The sequence below is a fragment of the Vigna radiata genome, chromosome 1, assembly GCF_000741045.1.
Source record: "Vigna radiata var. radiata cultivar VC1973A chromosome 1, Vradiata_ver6, whole genome shotgun sequence".
Lineage (NCBI taxonomy): Eukaryota > Viridiplantae > Streptophyta > Magnoliopsida > Fabales > Fabaceae > Vigna > Vigna radiata.
In genome coordinates this window covers 21,973,319-21,979,851 of record NC_028351.1, presented here as the reverse complement: position 1 = coordinate 21,979,851, position 6,533 = coordinate 21,973,319, and positions in this window count along the sequence as shown.

Below are 6,533 nucleotides of genomic sequence, written 5' to 3'. Positions count from 1 at the left end.
ATTATTTGCAGTCAAACACCACATAATTAATTGAAATGTGAAGAAGTTAGACAAACAATCAAAGAGCTCAACTAAACGTATGAAGAACTCAAACAGTTTGACAAGACATTCTCAAAGCTCAACTAAGTGTATGGAGAATTTAAATAACTTGGCAAGACGGAGAAAGTTCGACTAAGTGCATGGAAAAATCAAATAGTTTTGCAAGACATACAGAGAGCTTGGTAAAATGTGTGAAGAAGTCAAATAGCTTGGTAAAACATCTAGAGACCTTGGTAAGGTGCATCAAGAAGTCAGATATCTCGATGGGAAGTTCAAACCGCTCTATAAGGTGTATGGAGAACTTAGGTAGCTCGGTGGAAGTCTAAGTAGCTCGGTTTGACTTGTCGAGCTCTTTAGATTTCTGATCGAGCTATCTGACTTCTTCATGCACTTTAGGGATTTATTTGAATGTCTTGCCAAGCTATTTGAGTTTTTCATGCATTTAACCAATCTCTTTGGATGTCTTGCCGAATGGTTTGAGTTCTTCATGCTCTTGTTGGAAAACAGGTAGGCTTCTTTTTACACCAAGAGGGGGGGGGGGGTGAATTGGTGTTGTATCAAAAATAAGTTCTTTTTGCAATCTTGAAAACAAAGTATTAAACTTTTTGAACTTTCTTTAAATGCAAGCAATCTGAATATGTATGCAGCAGAAAAAATGAGTTGACTGCGTGAAATATAGATTTGACTAGAATGTAAAAGAGAAGGGATAGAGAAATTCAAACACAGGTTTTTATACTGGTTCGGCCAACAATGCCTACATCCAGTGTCCTTCCACCCAGGAAGCAAATGCATTATAATGGTTGCGGTTCTTACAACAAGGAATTTATAGAAGACCTCCACATCAAAAATATAAATCTCCTCTCTAACCCAAAACCAAAATATAGTTGCAATAAACCAGCAAGACTTGTAGCAAGAATCCCCTCTTCTACAATCTACTAACCACTCTAAACAATCCTCAGAATGCACTATCCCCCTGTATCACAACAGGTCCAAAACGAGCAGTCTTCACGGATGCCAAGCCTTGGAATGATCAATGTGCAGATAATGATCAGCAAATGTAAGCACATAAAATCTCCCCTTTGAATCTCGTTCAAGAAAGATCACCACCGTCTTCTTGAAGAATTCTTGGAGCTAAGAGAAATCTGAAATAGAAATGAAAATTGTCAATTCATCAAAAGTCTTCTGAACAAACCTGTGTTCAGCCTATTTATAGATTTCTGTTATTCAGTCAGATTCTCAGTCGAATACGCTACTAATCTAGTCGAATGTATTATGATAGTTATAATAGATCAGTCAACTAAGTAGCATATAGTCAACCAAAAACAAAACACATTTAATACAATTGACTAAGTTATTAATGCTCAACTAACTTTTAAAATTATAGCCGTTAGAGTGCAAGAGCATAGCAGAATTTCAAATCAAACAACAGATACAGTCAAATGTGTGGCGCACGTAATCGACTATCAATATGCAAAGCATGTTGAAATTCTTTTTTTCTCAAAATAACGCACAACACTGTTTCTCAAAATATGTACTAAGATTTTAGCATAGTCGAATTCATTAGTAATGTAGTCGACTTCACTATAACTTTGTCACACAATTATAAATTCATAAAAGTGTTTATGGTTTTCTGCTTTAAAACATGTGCAATAAAACATATGAAATGATGCACAACACATATCACATAAAGCATGTAAACACGTTCCAGATATATATCAGTCAATCAACATAGGAACATGTAACACAGTACATAAACATGTTCAACAAATATTATAATCAATTAGCATAAGAACATGTAATGCAGCAACAACATGTGCTTGTTATTAAGCAATGTGTTGTCATCATCAAAAACTAGATTGATATAAAAATTATATTGTCAACAATCTCAATAGCTCTTAGCTGAACTCTCCATATGTCTTGCGAACCTTTCAAAGCTTCCATTAATTATGTGGTGCACGACTTCATATAATTGTGTATGGATGGTGAAGTCGTCATTCATATGTGCGACTTCAGTTCAAATATATTGAAGTTGAAGTAATCCTGTATGACTTTACTTAAGGTTTAAGTAGTGACTACTTAACTTTCTTTTTTAAAAATTATCTTTGACTTTCATTTCATCACATTTTCGATGTACTAATATATAATGAGATATTTAGAAAAGAGTGACTAAAAGGATTTATGTACCAAATAGGATGAAGTTTTTTTTTTTGAAATTATATACTGTTATGATAAACTTAAATGTAATAGAATTAAACGAAATATATTTCAAATGTGAGGTAAAGGTCGACTGCTTAACCCTCCACATGTCGCCTCATAAAATAAAACTAAAGTTTCATTAACTAATGTAATATAAAGCTTAATCTAGATAAATTCATGTAAAATAACATACTCTTGATCCTAATCCTAATCTTTAAAATATTAATTAAATGTTATAGATAATTATATAATAAATAATAAAACATAAATTTTTACTATTAATTTTTTAACGCATAACTTTAATTTTCATTGGCATACATTCTAAATAAATAACTACATTTAAACATTTATTGTAAATGTATTTTAATGCAAACATATATTTGTATTTTTTTTATAGATCAGAAATATAGTAAAAGTATTATTATTTATTGTATAATTATGTACAAAAAATAAAAATACGTACATAGTTTTGCATATATAAAAAAAACTATATATTTGTTTTAATTGAATAAATTGAGCTATGTCAAATAGCCTAATATATTAAAAAGTTACAACATTTCACGTTACAATCTTTTGTGTTGATTTTTTCTCTCTTAAATACTAATTTAGTTATTATTTTTATTAAATTTGTGTAGTCTAGTCTTAATTTTTTCAATAAAATTTTAATTTTCATCAATAATTTAATATTTTTTAATTTTGTTTAAATAGTTAATGATATAGTAAACAGGATATGCCACTTTGAGTGATTTATTTTTTTTTTAAATTTTTTCATAATTTAAGAAAATATACATGTGTCATGTTAGTCATATGACAATAAAAGAGTGAGAAGACAATGTTAATGTGCTGTGTATTATATTCAATTTACTATCTATATTTGTTATTTTGATTTATTTTAGTTCTATTTTTATTTCTTTTTAAATTAAGACTAAATTTAATTTTTATATAAATATTATACTGATATTTTTTTATTAGAATTTATATTTTTATTAAATATTTATGATTTTTTTTAAAATCAACTCTAATTATATTATTAAAATTTAATTATTAGATTTATGTTATATGTTTTCCACTAAAAAAAGGGTTAGAGTTTATTTGGGATTAAAATTGTTTTAAAATTAGAAGGAAACATTTTGATTTTGTAAACCAAGGGTAATGTTTTATTGGTAAAAAAAGTCAAATATAAATCTAATATTTATATTCTAATAATATAGTTATAGTTAATTTAAAAATAATTCTATAAATATTTAAGAAAAACGTGAATTTTAATAAAATTATTAGTATTATAATAACCCCAATTTTTCCTTTTTATAAAAATGAAAATTTCATATAATTCCCCTTCAAAAATTCAGAAACTTACCCTCTCTCTCAGATCAACTTTTCCAGCTTCTTCACCTTCTCTCTAACACCACCAGCTCATACTTTTGCTTTGCTGAATTTGGAGCTTCTTGAGAAGTTTAGACTTCCAGAAACAGCAAGCTCACTGATCAACTCTCCCTCTTCCTAACTGGTGAGAAAATTTTCATTCTCAATGTCATTTAGGGCCATGATCATGTAACAGATGTTGTTGCATGTGACCCAATGTTTCTTCAAATTATTGACTCAATTAGGATATGAAATTTTCTAAAAATTTCCCACCTTTTGATCTTTAGGTAATTTCTAGAAAATCCTTCCTGGTGCAAATTTCCACTCAGCTTGTTCTTGCGGAGTGAACGATTCTGCTGTGAGGTAAGGGGAGCTAGCTCTATTTCTTATTTTTATTGTGTAATGTGAATGAATGACAAATTTTGAAGTGGTATGTTGACTTGGATTTGCATGTATGGAAGTGGGTGTGTTATGTGAATTTGGTGATTGATGACTATGAACTGTTTGGAATGATTTTGAATGATGAATTATTTATGTTGGAACTAATTTGGTGTGAAAAATCTGTTGTGGTATTGATAGGAAGAAAAATCAAGTGTCTTAGGGTCAATTTTAGGTCATCTAGAGGAAGTAAGGTAGTGATTTTGAGCAATTAAGGTCTACAGCATATTTGGATTATTGGGACAGTTTTATCCACTGTATTGTGACTTGTTTGAGTCACTAAATTGGTAAAAATAGGTGCAAAGAGGTAAGATTGAGTTTTTGGTCTCTATGTTGGTGAAATTGGAGTTATTTAAAGAGAAGGGAAGTAGTGAATTTGAGAGGTAGAGGTCTAGGACTCTTTTGAACTGTTGAGGCAGCTTAGGCAAGTTAATTATAACTTGTTAGAACTATAAAATTGGTTAAAATGAGGTTTTAAATGGTAGAAGTGGAGTTCAGTCCTTAGGTTGAGGAAAACTAGTGTTTTGAGTGAGTTTAGAGGCAGTGGGAGAGTGTTTTTGAGTAATTGAGGTCTAGGGTGTAAATGGGCAGTGGGGACAGTTTGATTAAGTCAATTATGACTTGTTAGAAGTTTTAAAAGTGGTAAAAACATTGCTTAACTGGTAGAATTAGAATTGGGCACATGTGTTGATGAAATTGAGTAATTTGAATGTAGATTGATGTGAAATCACTAGAGAATTGGTTTAGGAAGTGTTAAAGTTGATTAGGCAAGTTAGATTCATCATATAGATCAAGTTAGGAGTGCTAGAAATCCACCAAAAGGCCTAAAACGAAACTTAGGAGTGTGAGTTTGAAAAATCCGCACTTGCTGTCAACTGGTGTAGCGCTCAGCGCCACTAATCCCGCTCGAGCGCCACTGGACGCAGCAGCACTTTTCAGAATTTGTTTTTGGTAGTTTTTGGGGTTCCGGATGTCCGTTTTGGACGTTCTTTAAGTCGTTCTGGGGGGTTTTTGACCCTTCCAGAGCCATTGGTGAGGGTCTCCAAGCTGTTTGAATTACTTAAGTATAGGTAATTATAGTTGATAAAGAAATGGGTATTAATAAATGATGTTTCTTTGAAGATATGTAATGTATGAGTTATATATGTTTATTATGCTTCTAAATGAGATTGTATGATTGATTGGATGAGGTTGGTGAAGTGAAACAAGATTGGTGATATGGATTATGGACTTTGAGAATTATTCTAAGATCTCTAGGTGAGATCACTTTAGTGTATGAATGAATATTGAGGCTCCTTCAAGGGAGGTTATCCCTAATACTCTGACGGTCTTTCAATCTCAAATAGAGAGGATCGACGTGGGTGGTGAGAGTAGTGGGAAGTCCTAGGGTAGAAGCTTCCACTGTAGGTCTATTCCGCGGTAACGGACTCGCCTTGTGTGTGGTCGGGTGAAACCCCTCGGCAATGGCTTTGCAAAGCAGTAGAGTCCACCACAAGTGCAAAACCTGCCCAAGATCAATATTCATTCCTAGTCCGGACAAGTCTAGGTCAATTAGGAATTATATATGTTTGAATGGTGGTTGCTTGAATACTATGCTTCTTAAAAATGTATTAAACTTGTATTGTTGTGAATACTAGCTCACCCTTGCACTTGTATGTTGTTTGTTTTGTATGTTCCTGGTCTTTCCTCTTGCGATGATCATCCTGCTATGGATGTGAGCAGATGCAGCAAATGATACTCCCTTAGAGCAAGCACTGGACAATGAGGAACCGACACCTAATATTCAGTAGCTTCTTAGTTTGCAGTTTTTTTTATCCTTAGTTTTCTACTGATCTTCCTTTACCATGTATTTTGAAAGACTTTATAATTGGGTAAAGCTTTTGAAATACTTTATTATTGGATGACTGCTTTCTAGTATTACATTTGTGCTTGCCATGCTTATATACTTGCTATACAATTTTGGGATGTTACAAATATAACATTTATATAAAAATTAAATTGTATATCAATTTGAAGAGAGACAAAATTGTTTCATTTTAAAAAAGTTAACTAAATTTAATCAAAATAACAAATATAAGTACTGAATTAGAATTAAATATATGTGATACACTTGATAGTAACATGATACTAACATGACACGTGACCTTTTCTAAAAAAAAATTAAGAAAAAGTGAAAAAAAAAATCATAAACTGACAAATGAGAATCCTATTCAATGTGTTATTAACTATATAAACGATGTTATAAAAATAATTAGGGTGTTGCTCCCTACACCTCCCCAAGTGGGACCTGTACCTCCCCATTAATTTAATTTATTTCAAAAATATTCTACACTTTCCCACTATTTTCTATATTCCAAAAATACCCTACACCTTCCCACTATCCTTAACAATCTTTCTCTTTCTCTCTCTACATTAATGGATTCACATGGTTCAGATTTGAATTTGTAACATACTACAAAATATAAAATTCAGAGGAAACTTCAATATTAGTACTTCTA